We start from the raw sequence: 13,310 nt of genomic DNA on the forward strand, positions 1-13,310 counted from the left end.
TTTATTCCATTTAAACTTTAAAATTACTTAACTTTTCAAATTCCAAACATATCATTGCAATTTTCACTAGAATAAAATTTATAGATTAATTTGGAGGGAAAATTTATTTGTTTTTAATATTGAGCTTTTTCATTTAGAAATATGGCATGTTTCTCCATTTAAATATTTTCTTTAATATCCTTTCTAGCTTATTAAAAATTTCATAGCAAATGGTTCTTATCAAGTGACTTCTTAGAATACTAAAGTTATTCTATTTTTTCTTTACAAGTTAATACAGTTTATATTAATTGATTTTGCAGTATTGAACCATAAGTTCAGTGACTAGAGATTCTTGGTCATGTCCATTATTTTTTAATATTTGGGTAAATTCAGTTTCTTGATATACAAATATGTATACAGTCATCTTTCAGTATCTGTGGGGGACTGGTTCCAAGGGCCCCATGAATGGTAAGTCCATGGAGGTTGTAGTTCCTTAAGCAAAATGGTGTAGTACAGTGAATATATGTATTTACTATATGAATGTATATGTAATCTGCTAATATTTCATTTAGGATATTTCCTATCTGTTTTCATAAGGGACTTAATTTCTAAGTTTAATGTTTTGTGCTATTTTTATTGGAATATTCTGTCAGAACTATTGTATCTTCAAAAAATATTTGAGGATTTTCTATATTCCTCTGGATTCTAGAATAGTTCAAATAACATAGGAATTGCTTTGTTCTTGGAAGGTTTGAAAGAATTTGCCTATAAAACTACCCTGGCACATTTTCTAAGGGTGATTACATTACAACTCTCTCCATTCTTTATTTCCTTGGTAATTGTTTTACTCCATTCTTCTTGATTCAACTTTATTAATTTATATTTTCCTTAAAATTCACAACTTTCCATTAGGTTTTCAAATATATAAGCTTAGGATTTTATGCAGAGTCTATTATAATTCTTTTATTTCTCTCCTTCTGCTGTTACTATATTTTCTATATCATTTTTGTTTTAGTATATTTGTGGGTTTTCCACCTGTTTAAACTAGCTAGTGATTTATATGTTTTATTGATTTTCCTTACAAGAATCTTTTCTGGGATAATTTTATCAGTTTTGCTGATTGTTTTCTGACTGATTTTCAGTTTTTATTTTTATTAATTCCTTCTTTCTGTTTCTTTGCATTTGTATTTTTGTTTCTTTGGCTTCCTCATATGAAATTTAGCCCTGAAAATAAATCGTTGACTTATAAAGAGAAACAGCACCTACAGGAAGGAGTGAAACCCTGTTGCTGACAGACTGAACTTGGGCGGAAGTAGGAAGTGTGGATGGGATGGGGGAAGTGAGACCTTTTGGTTTTCAAGATGGCATCCTCACTTGTCAGCTAGACTGTTGTAAGGTACAGAATGAGAGACCTTAGCTGAACTACCGGTGAGCCACACAGAAAGCTTCCCTCTTGCCTCTTTAGGTTGATATACCACTCTGGTAATAAACAATTAGCCCTTCACAAAGTTCTCTTTGTTGTTAGGTCAAACTTTAAGCTCTCTCTGTGTTGTGTTATCTGTTAAGAATGTCCTGAATTTACTAGGTACCAACTCTGTGTTTTAGTTGCATAGACACAACTCACAGATCTGATCAAGGCTCTTACATTTATAATATTCATTTTAGGGCCCTATTACATTAATTAAATATTAATTCTCTGAGCATATTTTTCATAGCCTTCTCTGTTTCTTCTCTACTGGAGAATATTGCTGGAAATTAAAAAATAGTGTGGTTTATTATTCATGTCATTGGTGTTACATTTTGATGATAAATTATTTTTGGAAAATGAAAAAATAAAAGATAGATAAGTAGAAGAATCCCCTCTGGGTCTCATGCATTTCTCTGAATAGCAATTTTATATTTCCTCACTGTTTTTCCAGAGATTATTGCATATCTTCCATAAGCATCTATAAAATACCTAGCCATAGTCTTAAAAATTGGAGATACCTTCTGAAGAGCTTCTAATGAGATTAAAAAAAAAATACTGTATGTGATATAAAAATGCTCACACAAAAGTAGTTATAAAAAAACATAGTTTTTACCATGTGTACACATTTATATAGTTTCTTATAGTTTTTACTTATGACAGCCGTGCACATGGGGATGAACAGTCAGTGTGTTTAAACTCATGACTTTTCTGGATGGGAAACCTGAGGTTAATAAGTTCTTGACACGTTATAAGGGTGAGGGGGTCTTGGCTGCTGTTAAATAATCCAGAGATGGTGATGGATGGCAGTGCTGGGCCAGAGAAGCTCAATGGTATGGTGGTAGAGGCTTCAAAAACTGCTGACTTGCTGTGATGTGCTTATGCCTGTTTATGGACAACGATTGAAGAGGACGTCAAGGGTTTGGACCTGGGTGATTAAGTCATTAATGATTCTTTTGGCACGTAGGGCCTTTTAGAGGAGGAAACTTTTTCTTCAGGAGGACAGGGGGATTGAAACAACAAGCTTGGTTTTGAAATGCTGAGTTTAAGGCAGTAAACAGATTTCCAGGTTGAAATGTCTTATAGGCAACTGGTGATGCAGAGCTAGAGCACAGAGAAAGGTCAGCACCAGAGTGCCAGCTTTGAGGATTGTCCCAGAAGTTACCATTGAGACTCACACAAGAGAAAGAGACTTTGGCACCTGTTTAGTTAATATGGTTGAATTCAGAGTTGAGTTCAGCGTAGGACCAGGAATGCTAAAATTAGACTGTAAGATAGAGGAAGCAGAGGTTTTCAGAACTCACATTGGTGAATTGGGATCAGAAACTCTGAAGCCTAAATCTGAAAAATAGCAGAGGAGGGCTGAGAAGAAAAGGGGTGGGAAAATCGGAGAGTAAAGTCAGAGGCAAAATAAATTAACAACAGACCAAAGAACAGGAGTGAGGCAGGAAAAGCAAGTGAGCAGAAGTAAGTTTCTCAGCTACCTTCAATATCTGGCTGCATCAAGTTCATCGTCTTTTCTCACTGACTCTTGGTCAAAGGTTAATCCTTGCGTGGCCAACCTACCTTATTTTGTAGGATTCTTACATTGTAAGAGTAAGTCAATCCTTAGAAGGAGACTGTAAAAAGAGAGAATTAGAAGGGCAAAGATCACATCCAGAATTACAACTTAAATGGGGAATCAGAAACACAGAAATAGAAATAGGAGTTTATAGGGCAGGGAAACCAAGATTTTAATATCTTGCTGGTGATTGAGTGTTAAAGGCTTCAAAGATGACTTAGAATAACTGATGGATCTTATGATCTGGTGACTGGAAAGTTATAGAGAAGCTTCCGTTAGACTGAAGATTGTAAGCTGGGTGGTAGAATGTGAGGACTTGAAGACGAGCAGCTGTAGGTCACATAGTGAAGATGGAAACAGCAGTGCCATATGAGGGGATACATTCCTCTTTGAAGGGAGAGGAGAGCAGCTGGACACAGGAGACAGAAATGACGATGATAGAGACAAAGATTCTTCGCAAAGGACAGAATGAAAAACTCCGGCAAATGCCTTGTCTCCATAGACAAGCCATGCATTTTTCCTTGGGCCTAGAAAAAGGAGATTGTCTTGGGTAGACTTGAGATATTGAGATAAGGTTGAGAGTAGATGAGAAAATATGTTAAAACTTTGTATTAAGCCTAAATGTATCCGGAATCAGGATACAAACAAAAAAATCTGATCAAGCTTTATACAAAAATAACCTGTGTTATAACTGTGAATAATAGAACCCGATATGGAACAACAGACTGGTTCCAAATAGGAAAAGGAGTACGTCAAGGCTGTATATTGTCACCCTGCTTTTTTTAACTTATATGCAGAGTACATCATGGGAAACGCTGGGCTGGAAGAAGCACAAGCTGGAATCAAGATTGCCGGGAGAAATATCAGTAACCTCAGATATGCAGATGACACCACCCTTATGGCAGAAAGTGAAGAGGAACTAAAGAGCCTCTTGATGAAAGTGAAAGAGGAGAGTGAAAAAGTTGGCTTAAAGCTCAACATTCAGAATACTAAGATCATAGCATCCGGTCCCATCACTTCATGACAAATAGATGGGGAAACAGTGGAAACAGTGTCAGACTTTATTTTTCTGGACTCCAGAATCACTGCAGATGGTGATTGCAGCCATGAAATTAAAAGACACTTACTCCTTGGAAGGAAAGTTATGACCAACCTAGATAGCATATTCAAAAGCAGAGGCATTACTTTGCCAACAAAGTTCCGTTTAGTCAAGGCTATGGTTTTTCCAGTAGTCATGTATGGATGTGAGAGTTGGACTATAAAAAAAGCTGAGCACCGAAGAATTGATGCTTTTGAACTGTGGTGTTGGAGAAGACTCTTGAGAGTCCCTTGGAGTGCGAGGAGATCCAACCAGTCCATCCTAAAGGAGATCAGTCCTGGGTGTTCATTGGTAGGACTGATGTTGAAGCTGAAACTCCAATCCTTTGGCCACCTGATGGGAAGAACTAACTCCTTGGAAAAGACCCTGATGCTGGGAAAGATTGAAGGCAGGAGAAGGGGACGACAGAGGATGAGATGGTTGGATGGTGTCACCTACTCAATGGACATGGGTTTGGGTAGACTCCAGCAGTTGGTGATGGACAGGGAGGCCTGGTGTGCTGTGGTTCATGGGGTCACAAAGAGTCAGACAGGTCTAAGCAACTGAACTGAGCTGAACTGAAAACTGCTCTAAAAATAAAGTCTGTTAATTAAAACAGTTTTTAAAGGAATTAAGTACTGATGCATGTTATAACATGGATGAAGCTTTTTAACAGAATACTATGTGAAATCAGTCAGCCAGACACAAAAGGCCAAGTACTCATGATTCCATTTATATGAAATGTCCACTGCTTTAAGAACCATGAGTTATTAAAAAAAAAAAAAAAGGCGCTAGATAGATGAGATGGTAAAAGGAAGGTGTCAACTAAAAAGACGCACAACATGAGAGCTGTGAGTTAAGTTTTACTGGGGGTAGAATGAGGACCGCAGCCCAGGAGACAGCACCTTAGACAGCTCTGAGAGACTGCTCCAAAGAGGCAGTGGGGAAAGGTCAGTATATAAGATTTTCGTGAAGGGGGAGTTCATTGCAATCGAGCATTTACGTGAGGAGCTAACTCTGTTAGCTCCTTTCTATTAGTCACCGTGAAGGGATTTTAGTGCTTTTCCAGATATGAAAAGATGCAAAGATTGGGACCGTGAAATCAGTTCCTGAAAATATATTTCTAAAGATCCTTTCCACCAGTTTGGAACAGAGTGCCTCACCCTCCACCCTGAATTCCCCTCAGGGGATGTTGAAGGTCAGCAGTTGCAGCAGCTCAGGGTTCAGTTTCCGCAGAGGCAGATGGCAAATGCCCTTGTTGTTGTTCAGTCGCTGGCAAATGCTCTTGGCAAGTGCCAATTCACAATTGACTGGCAAGTGCCAATTTGTGGTTGACAAAGGATGGTGCTACTAATGTGAAGAAATCATGTGAATATGTTTCAAATATAAAAACAAATATGTATTTCTCATCAGAAAATAACCTAAAAGGAATTTTTCTGTTCATACATTGATTGCAATACAGTAGAATTTTTCTAGCATCAGGATGTTGAAACCATGACTAAATAACTGTGTAGTATAGCTTCCTGCATTTATACCTCTCCTTGGTAAGTGAAAAGATCATAACGATGTTAATAGCTAAGACTCAAGAATGCCTGGATCAAACTGTAGCTCAAACTGATTTCTTACAGGAGCTTTTAAGTTACAAAAATGAACAGAGAAACTGGGAAGGCTGAGATATGTAGGTCAACCTACTTACAAAAATAACCTTGATGGAGTTACATAGGTGGATATTATTGTAAAATTTCTTCACACAGTGAGAGGGAATTGGCCAAACTTACTGAGCCATATTTTCTATTCATCTCAGACAAAGCAATCATATCTTGTAGACCCATTGGACTATATCGCATAGATGACAGTTGCTAATTATCAAGAAGAGTCATGATTTTCAAAAATGAAAGATGGTTAATATTCTTAGAATATAAAGAGGTCTTATGAAGCAATAAAATAGATAAATGTCCAGTAAAAAAAAGGAAGATAAATAGGCCACAATAAAAAAATAGAGATAGCCAACAAATTATGAAAATTGTTCAATATCATTAATAATCTAATAAATATAAGTTAATGCAAAAATGAGTATTGATTTAATCAATCATATAGACATAATTTTAAAAGAATGATAATACCTAGTGTTCCATGAGTGGGGCATTACTGTTAATGGTATATAAATTGATAGCACTCTTTGGGAGGCTGATTTGGCGGTAACTAGTAACTTTCTTTTAAATGCACATATTCTGCAACCTTAAAATTTTAATTCTAGGAATCTGTCCAACAGAAGTATTGTCCAGGTGCACAAAGATATATTTGTAAGAAAGTTCATGGCAGTGTTATTTGTAATAGGGAAAAATTGGAAACAATGTGAACATCTACTAATAGGCACATCCACCCCCTAGAATATTTGGCAGAGATTAAAAAGAATTAAGCAGATATCTTTGAAACTGACATTAATGATTCCAAGATTTATTGCCAAGTAATACGAAGGTGTAGAACATAACTTGCGGTCTGATCCCTCTTGTGTTTACCACCACTCCTAAAACTAAATGATATATGCATGTGGTTCATAAAAAGGGATCCAGAAGAACACACTGTAAATGCTAACAGGGGTTTCTCCTTGGGAGAGGAGAAGGTGGCAAGACAGGTCTTGGTTATTTTACTGTATGCACTGCTATACTTTTGGATTTTTTTGAACAAAAGCTAAAAATTTGTTTCTTGTTAGGAGTTATTTACAAGTGTATACATGTCAATGAATGAATACTAATACTAGTATTAACATTCTAAATCATTTAGAATATTGCCTGGTACAGAGGAAGTATTAAAGCCATTAAATGTGTGTTAAATTAAATACATTCAAATATTAGGGCTCTATTTTAAGAAAATAATCATGGGATGTGCAAAGATTTAATTGCAAGGCAACCGCTAATCTAGTTTTTTCTCTATACTAACCAGACTTTTCTTTTTTTTTTTTCCAGACTAAGCAATGGAATATTTTGCATTAATAAAAATTGGTTATAATAAGTTATAGCTGGTTATAAAAAGTAAAGAAATGTAGATATTACATGTAGTATTTTTATTATTATATAATAGGCCTATTTTAGTTTATGTGAAGAGAGAGAGAGAAGAAAACTTGAATAATGGTTTCTAAAATGTTAATAGTGGTTATCTCTGAGTGATGGAAATATGAGTACTTTTATTTTCTGTTGAAATATTGTGACAATCCAAATTATCTTAGAAAGGACATGGCTCCCAAAATGGGATCTTTCAGGGTTTTCCCTTCGATGTCTGTGGGAGGGTGGAAATGTAGAACTGCCACAAGAGGCTTATTTTTCCAAAGTCTGGAGGGTGAGGAGTGGGGTCACATAGAGATAAGGGCTTCCCTGGTGGCTCAGATGGTAAAGAATCTGCCTGCAATGCAGAAGACCTGGATTCTGTCCCTGGGTTGGGAAGATCCCCTGGAGGATGGCATGGCAACCCACTCCAGTATTCTTGCTAGGAGAATCCCCATGGACAGAGGAGCCTGGTGGGCTCTAGTCCAAGGGGTTGCAAAAAGTTGGACATGACTAAGAGACTAAGTTATGCACAACTCAGCAGAGATAAGGCTATTGGTTAATGTGACTGGTACCTGCATAATTCAAGTGCTCAGCAGACCAGAGCCTCTAAAAAGTCCAAGAGATTAAGTATTTGATACTGAACTGCAATTTGCCAGGAATTGAACTCAGCCTGTCTATCATGGAAAAGCTTGGAATATCCATACTCTTTGGAATATTTTAGCCAATATTAGCTTTAAGGAGAGAGCTGAGAATAGTGGAAGGGTCCTCACTCCAAGTCTTCTGGGGGCCCAGCTTTAATCCCCAGGGCAGAGGCAGAATCTCTAACATCCCCGCGCCCCCCCCCCCCCCGCCCCGTCTAAGAAGGGGAAGTGGAGGAATAGTGACCTTTTCCTTCCTTATTTGCCGTCTTGTTCTCTCTCATCTTTTGTGAGTAAAATTCTCCTTCCACCCATTCTCTTAGGGTCTTCATTCTTAAAGTAGGCAGTTTCAAAAAGTATGTGATTGGATCATCTATTCCAGATGCCAGTGTTTTATTTAAACAAATTTGTACTTTATGCCTCTGTATTTTTTAGAGACTTCTTCACAGAGGGCACAGCTCTGAGAGGAAAAGGCACGCTTCAGCCAAAAGTATATACTTTGGTGTGATCTGATAAGATACATTTATTATTCTGATTCTTGAAATAAAAACCTGACCTATTGTAGTTAACTGAATTTGCATAGAAAGATTACAGTGAACTTAAACTATACCTCTGGAAGCAGGAATTTCTCCTGGAGTTTCCAGAAAGTTTCAAACTAATTTTTCACTATTTCAAGTATTCTATTTCTAAAAGATGTGGAAAGTGTTTCATTATGTGAAAATCCTGTGACTGGTTCCTATTTTGATGCTTTATTTTCCAAATTACTCTATTTGAAGTGTTTATTTAGCTTTTGAATTACAACTGTTAGAACACCCCCAGTTCCAAATCAGCAGGGCTTGAATCAGCAAAGTGCCTTATAGTTAATGCCTCAAGGCAGATCTCAGGATCTGCACAGAAAAGCAAGGTGTGGGTCGGGAAACCTCTCCGCAACCACATTAATTTGGCTGACAGTGATGGGACACCTCCAGCTGTGTTGCCTCCAGGAGTGGGGTTCATAAAGGGGATGGCCCCGGGCCTCTCACTGCAAGCATCCAGTGTAGAGCCCCCGTGTTCTTTAATGATGTGTAATTGGACCAGACCAGACCATGGGGCGTGAATGGCCTTTCTCTGCAGTCAAAGGGCTCAGTACCTACTGTCTTTCTTTAGGACATTGATGGACGGTCCCAGTGCTCAGATTTTATGTTTATTAGTGATACTTTTCATGAGTTTCCAGGGCTAAAGTGACTTTTTCACACTGTTTAATGATTTTCAGTTTAACTCCCTTTCTGAGTGGGATGTTGTAAAGATTAATTAGCCAGTGTTCATAAAGTGCTTTCAAGCTGAAAAGTGCTGCACAAGGGTGTACAGACTCATTAGCTTCTTACTCATTAAGGCTTTTTAGACCCTTTGGCCTTCAGAAACTAGATGGTGAAGACCAAATTAGTATTTGTTTCTTGGAGGAGGGGGACTTCAGAAAGAGCAGAATAGAACAGTATTTCTTTTTCTAAAAAAGACATGTTTTGCACTGGAACTGAGAAAGGATATAAAAAAATTTTTTTCATTATCTCCTGTTTCCATAATGCTTCAGCTTTTTCTTACTCCCTTCTTTCAAATTGTATTTGACTGTTTCTCCTGCATATGTATTAAGAAATTCTATACATTGTTGTATAAGGGTGGTGGTGGGGGGTGGAGGTGGTGGGGGGCAGGGAGGCCTGGCATTCTGCTGTCTATGGGGTCGCAAAGAGTTGGACGTGACTCAACAACAACAACAACGATGGGGCTGAGTCTGACCCCGGGAAGTGTTGAATTGTTGTGACAGTGAATGGCACAGTATAGATCATTCCCTTTGTAAGTAAAGATCTTCTTTTAGTTTATTGTGTTTCATGAAGGTATGGTATTGCCTCCATCCATAGTAATCTTTAGATATATAACATATAGGATTTTATATATATATGTCATTGCTCAGTTGCTAAATCATGTCTGACTTTTTGCAACCCCATGGACTGCAGGGCAGCAGGCTTCCCTGCCCTTCACTGTCTCCCAGAGTTTGCTCAAATTCATGTCCATTGAGTTGGTGATGCTATGTAACCATCTATATATATACATATGTATGAGTTCTATATAATTTAATTAAAAGCATTTTATTGAGGGTGGAAAAGTACAAAAAGACATAAAAAGATTCTTGAAAAAAAAGACAGAGATGAATAATTTACCAAGAATTAGATTGACAGTTGACTTTTCAACAGCATTAACTGCGCATGATGAGGGAATATCTTCTAAGTACTGAGAGAAAACAGCTGTCAACTTAGACTTGTATACTCAAATAAATTAACTTTTAAGTTCATAAAATAAAAACATTTTAATACAAAACAAAGCATTTACCACCAATGCTGAAGAATGTTCTAAAGGATTGTCTTCACAAAGAAAGAAAATTATCCTAGAAGGGAAGAAGGAGATACTGGAAGAAATGAACAGGGAAAAATTGGCAAACATGTGGACAAATCAAAATAAGCACTGCCTAATAACAATAACAAAACAATGTCCAATTTGTAGTAGCAAAACAAGATAGAACTAGAAAAAAAAAAAAGTATATCAGGAAGTAGTACTGAGAGCTGAAGCATTCCAAAGTCCTTACCTTATTTGTGAGGAGACTAAAGATGTTAAATTTAGATTTTATCAAGTATGTACATAAAATTTCTCTTAAATAAAGGAAGCGTAATGTAGTAAAGGGGAGAATCACTGGAATGAGGAAATAAAATCAGTAGCAACTGACTCAGTAAAAAAGAGAATAAGGAAATTTGATATTGACTTTAGTAATTGTTTGTGAATCTCTTGCCTTAACGTGACATATACTAAGTAACTATGTGTGAACTTCACACACACATACACACACACACACCCCTACAGGGAAAATGAAAAAAAAAAAATAGTGATGTGTGAACAGGTGGTTCTGGCTTGGGATAAGATGTTTAATAAGAGCATCATACAGATTACATAGGGCATGCGTTACAGGAGAAGAACCTGAAATGTAGGGAACCAAAATCTTTTATAATAGACAGTAAACCTGCCTGACCTCTGCCTCAGAGAGAGGCATTATCTTCATTATACTGCATAGTAAGCATTTCTGCTCTTTGTTCTGTTTTACAAGACTGTTAACTATATAAACACTCTGGAAAGATGAGCCGTTGCCTTTGTTTGCAAGATGTGCAGAAATGTGAGAAATATAAGGAGAATATTTCCAAACAACTTTGATAAATTTGTGAAGCCTCAGTTTTCTCATCTGAAAAGTAGAATGGATAGTATAAGTATGTAGTTGTGAGGATCAAATGATATAGTGCATATAAAAATGCTTAACATCATATCCAAGGACTTTGTCAATATAAGCTACTATTATAAATTATTATTTCTTGAATAAGATATGAGTGTGTTTATTGAATTCTTTGTTTTCTCTAATAAATTGTGAATCTCTGTGTTGTACACCTGAAACATATAATACTCTACATCAACTATATCTCAGTAAAAGCAATCAGGGTCTCAGCATTAGCTTCTACGGCCTTCTGAATCATTAATACTTTTAGGGACACTCTGTCAGAGTTGAGGATGCCCAGGTAGCCAAAGCAAGATTTTAATAGGAAATAAATGATAGGAATTGTGAAGTTCCCTTCATCTTTAGACCACCTCCAGCCCTCTACAAGAGCACCTCCCACTCCAAGTAGTCTCATTCTGGGTGTCCCAGTGTTGCCGAAATCCTGGGCTCTGTTCTCTGGTTCCAAACTGAAACACAGAGACAGCATTTTGGGTGAAGTGGAAAAGAGTAGCTTTTATTGCTTTGCCAAGTAAAAGAGGCCGCAGGAGGCTAGCGCCCTCAAGACTGTGCCCTCCCTTGGGAAAAATAGGAAGGAGTCTTAGAGTTCAGGAGGGGAAGGGAGTGCTGCAGATAAGAAGTAGGGCAGATGCAAGCTTGCATTCTTCCTTCCTGTTGGAAAGCCTTTACGTGGTCAAAGTCGGGGTCAGGAGGTCTTGGGAGGGTTCCGGCAGTCCTTGAGGGTATCGCATCTTGACTTTTTTTCGGAATAAAGAATACTCACAAAAGAAGGGAGTGTTAGGGAGTGCTTACTCAGAGAAGCAAACACCATGTGCATTGTAGAGCTCTGATTAGAAAGTAATTGTTTTCAAAATGTAATTAAGTAAGCAAGAGAAACATTTCGGAGAAAATGGCTGAGTGGGCTTAAAAGAATAAGGCCTAGCATATTGCAGGCTGCTGCTGTTGAGTCGCTTCAGTCGTGTCCGACTCTGTGCGACCCCATAGACGGCAGCCCACCAGGCTCCCCCGTCCCTGGGATTCTCCAGGCAAGAACACTGGAGTGGGTTGCCATTTCCTTCTCCAATACATGAAAGTGAAAAGTGAAAGTGAAGGTGCTCAGTCGTGTCCGACCCTTCGCGACCCCATGGACTGCAGCCTTCCAGGCTCCTCCGTCCATGGGATTTTCCAAGCAAGAGTACTGGAGTGGGGTGCCATTGCCTTCTCCGGTATTGGAGGCAACCTTAACCAATTTCTACTAACACCGTGAGTGTCTCACACCTGCTGCTGGGTGGATCCTCCCTTGCTGTTTTCATCCCTCACCCCCAGGGAGCTCTGCACTGCCCTCTTCTGGGCATGGAAGGAGCTGCTCGGTTTTGCCACTGCTCTGTACCTCTCCATATGGCATCATATGTGTGTGTGTGTGTGAGAGAGAGAGAGAGAGAGAGACTGACTGTCATATAAAACATGCCCACATGCCCTTTTGCCTCTACTTCAGAGAAATCCCAAAACATTGTCTCTTGTACAATGCCCTACATTGTAAAGAGTTTAGGGAAATAATTATTTTGGCTTTTACTTGAGACACTTCCTCTCTCATAGAATCAGAGATTCTGGAGATGAATTTGAGTGAGAGTGCCAGGAAGTACTGGAAATCACAAGACCTAGACCCCCTGTAATAAGAAAATTTATGTTAGGATCAGGCCTGTCACACGTGGCTGTTCGTTCCCATAGGAAGAGTGCTCACCTAAAGGATCCCCAGCCTCTCCTCAAACCAGCTTCTGGGGCACCAGCCCGCTGATTTGCATTCATGTCTACTTATGTCAATGGCACCCCACTCCAGTACTCTTGCCTGGAAAATCCCATGGGCGGAGGAGCCTGGTAGGTTGCGGTCCGTGGGGTCGCTCAGAGTCAGACACAACTGAGCGACTTCACTTTCACTTTTCACTTTCATGCACTGGAGAAGAAAATGGCAACCCACTCCAGTGTTCTTGCCTGGAGAATCCCAGGGACGGGGGAGCCTGGTGGGCTGCCGCCTATGGGGTCGCACAGAGTCGGACACGACTGAAGCGACTTAGCAGCAGCAGCAGCAGCAGCAGCAGCTAGTTATGTCAACAGAACAGTGGGTTCAATTTTAACTCTTCTGAGTGAGGCTCCTAGGCCCCCTGGCTCCTCGGTTCCTACCAGGCCCATCTTAACAGTCAAACTCAAGCCTGAAGCTGGCAGGGTTCTAGGATCAAGCTGAGATCCCTGCTACTGATACATATG

At 38.8% G+C, this 13,310-nt stretch overlaps 1 protein-coding gene across 1 annotated transcript in view; it reads left to right on the forward strand.

The window, feature by feature from the left end:
* Positions 1-13,310, forward strand: part of PDE11A (phosphodiesterase 11A) — a 425,081-nt gene that overhangs the window by 135,829 nt on the left and 275,942 nt on the right. The gene's annotated exons all lie outside the window — the stretch shown is intronic.

This window comes from Bos indicus, chromosome 2 (genome assembly GCF_029378745.1).
Source record: "Bos indicus isolate NIAB-ARS_2022 breed Sahiwal x Tharparkar chromosome 2, NIAB-ARS_B.indTharparkar_mat_pri_1.0, whole genome shotgun sequence".
NCBI classification, from domain to species: domain Eukaryota; kingdom Metazoa; phylum Chordata; class Mammalia; order Artiodactyla; family Bovidae; genus Bos; species Bos indicus.